This window comes from Antedon mediterranea, chromosome 3 (genome assembly GCF_964355755.1).
Source record: "Antedon mediterranea chromosome 3, ecAntMedi1.1, whole genome shotgun sequence".
NCBI classification, from domain to species: Eukaryota; Metazoa; Echinodermata; class Crinoidea; order Comatulida; family Antedonidae; genus Antedon; species Antedon mediterranea.
In genome coordinates this window covers 907,556-919,039 of record NC_092672.1, presented here as the reverse complement: position 1 = coordinate 919,039, position 11,484 = coordinate 907,556, and the positions used below count along the sequence as shown (strand labels likewise).

Genomic DNA, 11,484 nt, shown 5'->3' with positions numbered 1-11,484 from the left:
ATATATTAATTCTTCAACATATATTCAAAAAAAGAAAGTCTTTAAACAGAAATGAAAAAGAATTTATGAATCAAATTAGAAGTAGAAATATTTGTGTCGTAAGATCCCTAAAAATAACAAATAAATTGTATTTCGAGCTCAAGATTATACCTAATAATTATAATATTTAAAAAATATTAAGTCGAAATGCAGTATAGAACCTAACTGTTCTACTCTGCGTCCCATAATCGGAGCGCTATGCTGTTTTAAAGCAATTCGTACTATTACCTTTTTACTCTATCACATCCAAACACCGAGTTAAATTTTAGAGAAGTCAAAACACACCAGGGCGCCGAACTCGGGTCCTCGATCCGGGTTTATCAACTCGAGTTGGAGAAACAATGATAATGTTCAAGGGGTGTGATATTGAGCTACAAAGTACAAAAGTTTATTTAACTCCATGAGAGGGTATGTACATATAGGGTATGAACATATGTTGACATTACAACAAAAAAAAGATGCTTGTCTGGGTATCACATTAATTATCAATATCGTGTCCTCTTATTCTTTGGTTATCGAAGTACAAACGCAGTATATATATAAACTTATAATACCTATATAAAACTATTACCCGAATAGCTATCAAGTCATCAACAACACACGTGATGGTATTCGGGCAACAACAAGTCCCCTAGTGTTAGTCAACTCCAGTATGTGTAAAACAATCCGACTTGCAAACTTTGAGCGTGTGTAAATGAACGTCAAAGTACTCACATTTTTTGTTGGAGAGAAGTGATAAAAAACGTGTTTTATAATAAGCGTTACAACAATAATAGTTATAGTCAAAAAGTATACAAGCTCTTGTTTCGAACTTCTAACAAGTTATTGAAACATATATTAAGAACTAGTTACCTAAAACTGACAATGCGAAACAATGTTTTAGAAAATTTAATGCACTGGTGGTCTACTCTCTCAATTTTGCAAACAACTTTAGCATGATCTCTAGATTGAAAAGTTGATATTTTAATACAAATTGATTAAACGGAAATAAAAATGTTCAAATAAAGTAGTTGAATAAAATTTTATTTGTATCTATAATCACAAATGCGTGCAAAGATGCGATGGTTTCCATCTTCCTATATTAGGCCTATTTTGATTAGGAATAGAGCTAGCTGGTATCGAACCATTTTACGCAGACGAAAGACAGTTCATTGGAGACGACCATCGATTCATTTGCACCTGTATTATTTTGATTGAGGGAATTTCGGGATAGAGTTGGTATCGACATCAGTAACGAAAGACACTTTAATGGAGACAACCAATGTCCACTTTGTTTATAGATGTCGTCATTTCTCTTGACCTAGATTTCATCTATGGAAAATTAAGTACATTATTGTTGAGTCTAGTAAATTCACATGACGGAGAAATATATAAATGTAAAGAACTAATTTACTACATTTATGTTATAGAACATAATAATAACCGGTAACTTTATTATCACTTATACTATACTTATACTATATCGTATAGTGTATAGTATACTATATCGTATAGTGTATAGTATACTATATCGTATAGTGTATAGTATACTATATCGTATAGTGTATAGTATACTTATATCGTATAGTGTATAGTATACTATATCGTATAGTGTATAGTATACTATATCGTATAGTGTATAGTATACTATATCGTATAGTGTATAGTATACTATATCGTATAGTGTATAGTGTACTATATCGTATAGTGTATAGTATACTATATCGTATAGTGTATAGTATACTATATCGTATAGTATATAGTATACTATATCGTATAGTGTATAGTATACTATATCGTATAGTGTATAGTATACTATATCGTATAGTGTATAGTGTACTATATCGTATAGTGTATAGTATACTATATCGTATAGTGTATAGTATACTATATCGTATAGTGTATAGTATACTATATCGTATAGTGTATAGTATACTATATCGTATAGTGTATAGTATACCTATATCGTATAGTGTATAGTATACTATATCGTATAGTGTATAGTATACTATATCGTATAGTGTATAGTATACTATATCGTATAGTGTATAGTATACTATATCGTATAGTGTATAGTATACTATATCGTATAGTGTATAGTATACCTATATCGTATAGTGTATAGTATACTATATCGTATAGTGTATAATATACTATAACGTATAGTGTATAGTATACAAATAATGAATGTTTATGAGTGCAATGGTACAAATAATGGCACGAGGTGAATGATGAAAGGTTATATCTACGAGGCAAAGCCGAGTTGATATAACCTTTCATCATTCACCAAGTGCCATTATTTGTACCATTACATGAATACAAAACATTCATTATTTGTTTTATATAACATCTAAATAAATTCTAGTTATTTGAATCAAATAAAAGGTAGCCCTAGCCAAAGCTTACTACATTTCATTCACACACATTTGATTAAAAACAGTAACATTTGGTTTTTAATAATGTTATATTAAATGTTATATTTATATGGATTTCGTAAACACACCTACTTTTGTGTTAATTATGTCAACAAACGACCAAACAATCCTAGGCCTAGCAAGGCTAAAACGCCTAGGCTAGGCCTAGCCTAATACTAGCATGGGTTAGGCTAGACCTAGCTAGTAGCCTAGTACTAGCTTGGCTGAAAGGCAAAACTTCGACAGACAATTGGAACTTATCTAAGCTAATTATGGTTTTCTTGTAGGGATGTCCCCATTAATTAATCAAAATCCTAAAAACGATCTAAAGCTAATTTAAATGCCTTTTTGAATGAAATTAGTACATAATGTCCAAATCGTACACAAATATCTGCTGCTGTTGCATATCTCGCGGTGGTGTTTACAAATGAAACTGAGACCAGACGACAGGTGGCGCTGTTGTATTTCACAGTACATAGCCATATCATAGGATAATTTGTGTACTAGATTTTTTTTCATCCGCGAGACGTTTTTTTTTTCGTACACAAAAATGTTTCAAAAAGTACTATTTAACGATCGTTGAATAGTGCGTACTATTGCACGCCATGTGACCCACATTCGTCCAATCAAATGACAGGAATTTATATAGGTGTTATATAATATACTATATCGTATAGTGTATAGTATACTATATCGTATAGTGTATAGTATACTATATCGTATAGTGTATAGTATACTATATCGTATAGTGTATAGTATACTATATCGTATAGTGTATAGTATACTATATCGTATAGTGTATAGTATACTATATCGTATAGTGTATAGTATACTATATCGTATAGTGTATAGTATACTATATCGTATAGTGTATAGTATACCTATATCGTATAGTGTATAGTATACTATATCGTATAGTGTATAGTATACTATATCGTATAGTGTATAGTATACTATATCGTATAGTGTATAGTATACTATATCGTATAGTGTATAGTATACTATATCGTATAGTGTATAGTATACTATATCGTATAGTGTATAGTATACTATATCGTATAGTGTATAGTATACTATATCGTATAGTGTATAGTATACCTATATCGTATAGTGTATAGTATACTATATCGTATAGTGTATAATATACTATAACGTATAGTGTATAGTATACTATATCGTATAGTGTATAGTATACTATATCGTATAGTGTATAGTATACTATATCATATAGTGTACAGTATACTATATATCGTATAGTGTATAGTATACTTATAAAGTATAACAATTTTTCAACTGTAACCTAAATGATCATATTTTGCTGATTATCAATTATTAAAATTTAATTTCTGTTGGTGATTATCAGTTGATACGGTTTGGGCGATAACGTTAATCCAACATGTGGTTCTGTTGTTGGTTTCGGCTTGTTTGGAGGTAATTCAAACTTGAACTGATAAATTAAATGTGTGAAAAACAGATACATTTCCATGCGGGCTAATTGCTCCCCTGGACAGGCACGGCGACCTATTGGGAAATAAAAATGCAAAAGACAGAATAATATACAATTTAAGTAATAATTAATACACTGTTAAATTAGATTGGAATTGGATTGAGTAAGCTTCGTCATGTGGAGCTATTAAAATCGCCTTGGGTAATTTTGGGTGCGTTAGTGAAAGATTAGAAATCTTTATTATTATCATGTATCATTATTAGTGTCATGTATCATCATGAATCATCATTTTTGATTAACATCTTTTTTTTTTATCATTTTTTTTTAATTGGCGCTATATGAATGTTTGATTATTAAAGGTGTATTGTCCTCTCAAATGAATTATTAGATCAGGTTATTAAATCAGACGTTTGTAGGTTATTTTTGTAGTTTTAATAAAGTTAATCACTTCCATAGAAAAAAAAACAAAAAAATAATGTTTATATTTATAAAATAACATAATAAATGGTTAAATTCAACCAATCCATTGGCTGGCAGCCAATTTGACAATTTTGTTTTGCTTTAAATTACAGTTTTTTCAGGTAAATAAGTTTTGTTTAGATCAATTTTTAGGTCAAAGTGGATAGTTACGTAACATTAAAATGGTATATTCAACAACAACAATTGTAAACATTATTTTACAGGGAGATAATACATCTTTATCATGTATCATGTACCATTAGGCCTACTTTTGATAAACTTGATGTTGAATACCTACCAATAGAAAATGGAATTAACTCCTCACTTTTAATGAGATTACATTTTTCATCGATAAATCTTTCTGGTTTAAATTTGTCTGGTTCTTGCCAAGTGGTTTGGTCATGCATCACTGCCCAAATATTTAGTATAAAGCTCTGTCTACATCATAACGGTTGTACCTTTTGGTATAAAATGCCCCTCGTAGTACGTATCGTGCAGAACACCATGCGGCACACCTGTGGGAAACATTAATGTAAAAAATGTCAATACACATTAAAAATACTAGTATTTCAAAACGATAATTTAAGACTAGGCTGTAATTAATTTCTAGACTTTATATTTTTTATGAAAGATGAATGAAAATAACAGGTATATAAATTGTCCAATTGGTCATGTTATTTTTTTTTAAATATTACTAGACTCAGAAACATTACAGTATAGCCTATGGATGCGCAGATAATCAGACGATGATTTACCTAATGGAGCAACGGCCGGTCGGATACGGGTCACTTCCATCATCACTGCCTCAGTGTAAACAAGTTTCGGTCGGTCCTTATATGTTGGAGGGTCGGTCTGTCCACATACTGACATTATTTCTTCATACACCTTCGCCTGAATCTCTGGATAGAGAGCTAAGTACAGAATTGCCCATTTTAAAGATGTTGCGGTTGTTTCAGTTCCCGCGAAAAAAAGATCAACAACAACTTGTTCGGCCGATTCATCGTCAAATGCATCAGTATTCTCACCAACGTTTTTCCAGTTCAGATTTTGCTTTTAAAAACTCATCGATAACATCACGTGGATTGTTGACGTCAATGGTTTATGTATGCTCTTTCAATTCAACTTTAATGAATTCATTCATAATCGTATAAAGGTTTGTCAATACCGTTTTCCAAGCGCTCCTAGGAATATATTTGAAAACCGGTAGAAAGTTCATAACTGCAGACTGGAATAATAATTCAAAATTTTCCTACATTAAACTGAGAAATCGTTTGAATTTTGGATCGTCGTACTTGTAACGTTTTCCAAAGACGATTCCACATGTGATGTTTGAAACGGCGTTTTCAATGATAATTATGTTTAGGGTCGTATTCAACTGACGTATCAGCTACTTCTATCAGTTTACTTTTCAGGTATTCTAGTTCGTGTACAATAGTAGTTTCAAATTCTGATTTACCTATTCCCAAACTCCGAAATATTTTCATCGTAAACCTTCTTTTCCCTTTTAACTGAAGATGCAAATAGCCACTTGCTAGTCCTTAAAAAGTAAATCATAATGATGAGATTATTATATTGTTTCGGCTGGGTAAATACACAAGTCAAAGAAGGAATACTGTATGCTTCGCGCCTTGAGTCAAAGTAGAATACATGAGTTTTCAAAATATGGTGGTCTAAGAAAATGTGAGGCCAATAGTAAAGGTGATCATTATCTTTTTAGATGTTGTTTTGTAGAAAGATAAGCAATATAAGTCAATACGTTACGTTTTCCGTAAGACGCTTCGTCAACGATAAGCAGTTTCGAACGATCATTGAAAGTGTCTCCCGATTTAACAAACATCTGCTTCATGGACTTGAAATCATTGACGAAAACCACCAGTCTGCTTCCAAAATAATCCGAAAACACTGGCCCATACTTCTTAGAATATCGTGTCAGTGTCTTTTGTGGTTGGCTTCCCATGAATAAAATTATACTAAGGCCAGGAAGTCCCCATGGTCCTGGCAGCAGGTTACGACGCAGATCCCTTGTAATGTACAAAAGAAACAGCAACATTGTAATTCCAATAATACTAGTTTGGAAGTTTATTCCACAAAATAAATCGAGAAAGTTCATATTGACGTAACCCCAAGAAATGAATGTGACCAAGTGACAGATAGTCAGAATTTGCAATACGGAGCACGTGACGTCTACGCAAACAATAAACGCCTGATCAGGATACTCTATTCATATACCGTAATTTACAAACCAAGATGTATTTCCTTCCTATTTCCATTTTACATATTAACCTTTAGCATAAGGACATACAAAATACGTACACGTGTAATAGAGTTATTAGACGAATGAGCTAGCACGTCAAAATACAGAATGAATATGTAACACGGAAGCCTAGAATTTTGCAGGGAGGGGGAGAAGGGCTCCTTTTCGACAAGGATCAAGCAGTGATCGTAGATTTTTTATATGGGGTCAGTCTGGAGAGCGTGCCCGAAAGCAGAATTCAGTCCGTTTTGTTGGTTGCGAATAGTAATAACATTTATTTCCACAGATAATATAGCAAAATACAGAGTAACATAATAAATATACAACCGGACTGATAATAAACACCACTACCACTTGATAGCTGTTTTTACAGTGCCTTTTATATTTCTTAGTTTCAAACATTTCAACTGCAATATACATATTAATTTAAGTATCAAAATATCACAACGGTTATAATAATAGACAACATAGTCATATGCATTATAATGCATATGACCACTGTCTCTACTAAAACTTAGTTCATTTACATTGTAGTCTGTGACAACAATAAACTACAATCTTGCCATCTATTTATCCATTCACTTTCATTTTCAGGTTATCATCCTCTGTCTATAGATAGAAATTGAGCATGTGCTGATGCCGTGACATTCTTCACAAACAGTGGTAGTGTCGTCGTCAGTGGACACATATCACGTCATTAAGAGTATCCACTGCTGTATCATGGAAATAGTTGCAGCATTAGTTGTTGGTGAATATATTTTATTTATTATATTAATTTTGCTTTTTGCTAATTTCTCACAGAACCTTCAATAATTTAGGTTGTCCAAAGTCTTCATAGTTCCCTTTATACAGTATATAGCTACCAATGCAAATTTCCTTTTAAGAGAAGTTTGGTTTAACAGAAGCACACCTTTTCCATTGTAAGCACCCCTTTTCCTATACCGGATAGGTGGGATGTAGTATCACATCCCTGGATTCCATGTATAGGAGGAGTTTATTCGTGAAGGCATATATTGTTTGGTTGTAATGTGGTAACATGTATATTCAAATAAATATGCTCTCTAAATAATATGAAAAAATAAAACACAATTAATATCTACTATATGGCCCAATCCCGTCATGGCAGACGATAACCCCCAGGTCCAAAATATTATTTAATTAAGCTAAGTACTTCTCTGCTACGGATGAGTCTGTTGGGTTCTTTTATTTGTTAAACTATTTGTATTCAGCATCTGCAATTAGGTTTTTAGCTACTCTGTTGGTGACGGATACTGCGAAGCCTTTCACATTCAGCAACATATGCATTGGCAGATAAATGGTGACTAGTTACCAATTTAGAACGCCAGGATGTACGGTTGGAGGCGAGAGTTTCCCAAGAACCAGTCAGCCAAGGGGTTTAACCTTGCAATGTTTTTTATAGTTTTTTTTTTATGGATTTTGCTTCTAGATATCATCAGAATGAAGAATTTTTTGACTGCATTGCATTGAGCAATTTGCGTAATTAGCATAAACAAAATGGCCGCTATTTTCATGCAAACATGCTATATCTCTGGATTTACTAGACATATTGAGTTAATTTTGGTGTCAAATTGTTCACAATGTATATGGTTATAACAGAATGTAAAATTGACAGGAAACCCCCATTTTTAGCAATTTTGACCTTTGACCTCTCTTCGTCATATCTAAGTAACGGCAGGTCGGAGAAAATTAAAACTAGGTGCAAATTGTTCCCAAGATATATGTTTATATTCAGTTTAACAGAAGATCTTGCTTGAAAATGATCGGAAGTATGGTTATTGACCTTTGACATAAATTTATTCTCTTTGATAATATAAATCAATAAATAAATAATAAATATTTGTCGTAGGGAGCCAGTTTTGGTGTCAAATTGTTCGCAATGTATATGTTTATACATGTCATAATGCAAAATGTTTTCAAAAAATGACTGGAACATGTATTTTGTGTGTATTAACATTTGACCCACTTTTCTCATCTAAATAAAAAAAATAGTTGATACTAGGCGAACATTGTTGTTTATAATAATAATAGATACTTATATTCACTCTAATGGATTATAATGTTTGAAAAATAACTTTTGTGAGTATTGACCTTTTAAATACTGTACAACGAGCCTATATGGTAGGGGTGGGGAAAGGGTACATTCTCTTCATGAAAAAACCTATAAAGTTTTCCGAATAATCTCACATGGGATCCTTATATAGGATCAGATCTTTTCTGTTCTCTATGGGTCATACCGGCTCTGTGTAATCGAAATCGGTCAAACATTTGGTCACAATAGGCTGGCCCATACAGGAAAAAGTTTCCTGTACACACAGAATTCTATAATAACCCATAAGGACTTACCCAAATATGAACCCTCTAAGGACCCTTTTGGGATCTCTATGTGGTCCGCTACATAAGGCCCTGTATTAAAAATTAAAATGGGGTAAACAGATTTAACCATATGGAATGAAACTAAATGTGCACCCTTGATCTTTAAAATGGACCTGAAATGGATTTTCGATTTTTTTCATTTTAGAATGATGTTTTGGGGGCTATTAAGTGTTGCTAGAATGTATATTGTTACAAAATATAAATTGGCCCTTTTGGGGAAAGCCCCATTTGAAAATAAAAAATCAAAAATTCGCGGGTGACGTCACTTTGCGAATATATTCCTATCCCTCCAATGGACAATTTGCAGTTTTTTGGCTATAACTCTTGAAATCTATGGAGTATTTTCTAAAAAATGCTTGTGAATTTGCAGAAACGTATTTAGAATTTTTTTAGATAAAATTATTACCGTATAAACGGTTATTCATCGAGTAAATGACGATTTAAAATCTTAAAATCAACGGGTTTTTTCTGGCAATACTGAAGTTGGCCTGGCAACGTTGTCCGGGATACAGCTCCGTGCGCAATGATGCGTATCCATATTTTCCGTTCGTGTATTTTGTATCGTTTGTAATTTATACTGCTAAAATGTGTTAGTTTCTTTAGTTTTTAGTTTAGCAGAATTAAATTAGTAATATGAGATGATAATTTATTTGTCACGAATCAGGCAGTTCGAAAACGAATTTTATTCATATTTTACTTTGGCTTGACAATGAGCGCAGCAAGTTGTTGATATCGCTTTGGTCCTTGCAGGGCCGTAGCCAGGATCTGTCAAGGGGGGGTTCGGACACTTAATATTTGGGACAACCCCCCCCCCCCCCCTCTCACCCAGCCTGATGCGAAGCGAATTTTGTTAAATGACACCCCTAGATGGCCGGAAAAGACACTCTCGTGCAGCATGCTATATAACCAATGAGCAAAAAGATCATACTTTTTTCCTCCTCCTCAAACACGTCGATAATTTAAATGACGATAACTATTTGTTGCCGTATGTTAGATGCGCGTGCTCTGTGCGGAACCGCCGATTGTTTGATCATTTACTCCGTATTTTGTTTTGCGTTCAAGTTCAATGCAAACGTATATCTAGGAGCAGCCCCGAAAAAAGCACACTGGGTGAAGGCAAATGCTATTTGCTAGCTCTATCTATAATATTTATTTACAGCAATTTGTTGAGGAATATAAATATGTAAATAGGTGATATTGATACATTTTAGTACGTATCGGCTGGTGGTCTAGAAAAAAATAATCGGATGCCATAATGTGAACTCCGTCAGTACTTGATACCATAGATATTATAGTGTAAAATATTAATATTCACTATAATCCTCTATGATACATTATACTTCATAGTCACACATAAATACTGATGTAGGTCGGAAGGCTATATACTTTATGCATGCTGCCTGACTGCCAGTGATCTAAACAATTATAGGTACGCAGTTGTCTGGCGGTGTCCTTTGTACGAATCGTTCGTGCGCCAGCTCGCTATGAGACGCGTCAATATCATGTTACATGCAGGGACCAAACATTTATTTTTCAGGTTAAAATAATCGGAAATTCATTTGCAGCTTTTAGAAATTTACAGACACGTATCACTAGTTGACGCTCATACAGAGAAGAAGGTTCACGAACAAGTTTACGAATTTTTCAATTTACAAACAATTTTTTGTACTGTGGGGCACGTATTTGGAGGATTTTTGGAGATGAGGGTGAGGTATTGGGCATGTCGGGGATGGGGGTTCACAGTTGGTTAAGGGGGGTTCGCTGTAAAGGGGGGGTTCGCCTGAACCATAAAAACCCCCCCTGGCTACGGGCCTGCCTTGGATGCACATGAAACGGAGCCTCGCCGCATGATGTGGGTGGTGGATCGACTCCGCGCACTGGATTGGGGGCCTAGGCCTAGGCCTAGTAAAGGTTTGGGAGGTAGGCCTTCTAAATTCGGGTTTTAGAACAAACGAAGTACATTTTAGGGACCTATATTTCAACAACATTAGATATTGAATAAATTAGTATTAGTGTCAACGCTTCGCGTATCTTCCCAGGCCGTCGATCATTCACTGACTATCGGGCGGCATACACGCTCTCGATATCATCGTGTGTATGTGACGTCGTGAATATAGAGGCTTCCGACGGCCGTTGAAATAGAATATTGCAATGGCGTGAGTAATTTTCGCTAATTTACCATGGTATCTTAAAATTTCGTTTTTACTCAAAATACTATACATTTTGTTTTTATTTGTATGGGTTTGTGTTAATTCGATACATTTAAATAACATGTGTGAATTTCTTGAAAATCGAAATTCCATTTCAGGTCCATTTTAAAGAACATTTATATTATGGATTTGCCCAAATGAACCCAAGGGTCGATTGTTTGGGTTCTCTATGTTGGGGCTACAATAGACCTACTGTATTGTAAATAGTATGTGGGGTGAACATGTGGGTTCATAATATTATTATATGTCCATAGAATAAATCTCCCCGTGCACCACCTTCGGTAATTA

General features: G+C 33.8%; 1 pseudogene; it reads right to left on the bottom strand.

The window, feature by feature from the left end:
* Nucleotides 1-3,771: 3,771 nt before the first annotated feature.
* LOC140043448 (cytochrome P450 2U1-like) lies at nucleotides 3,772-6,388 on the bottom strand (annotated as a pseudogene).
* Nucleotides 6,389-11,484: the final 5,096 nt, after the last annotated feature.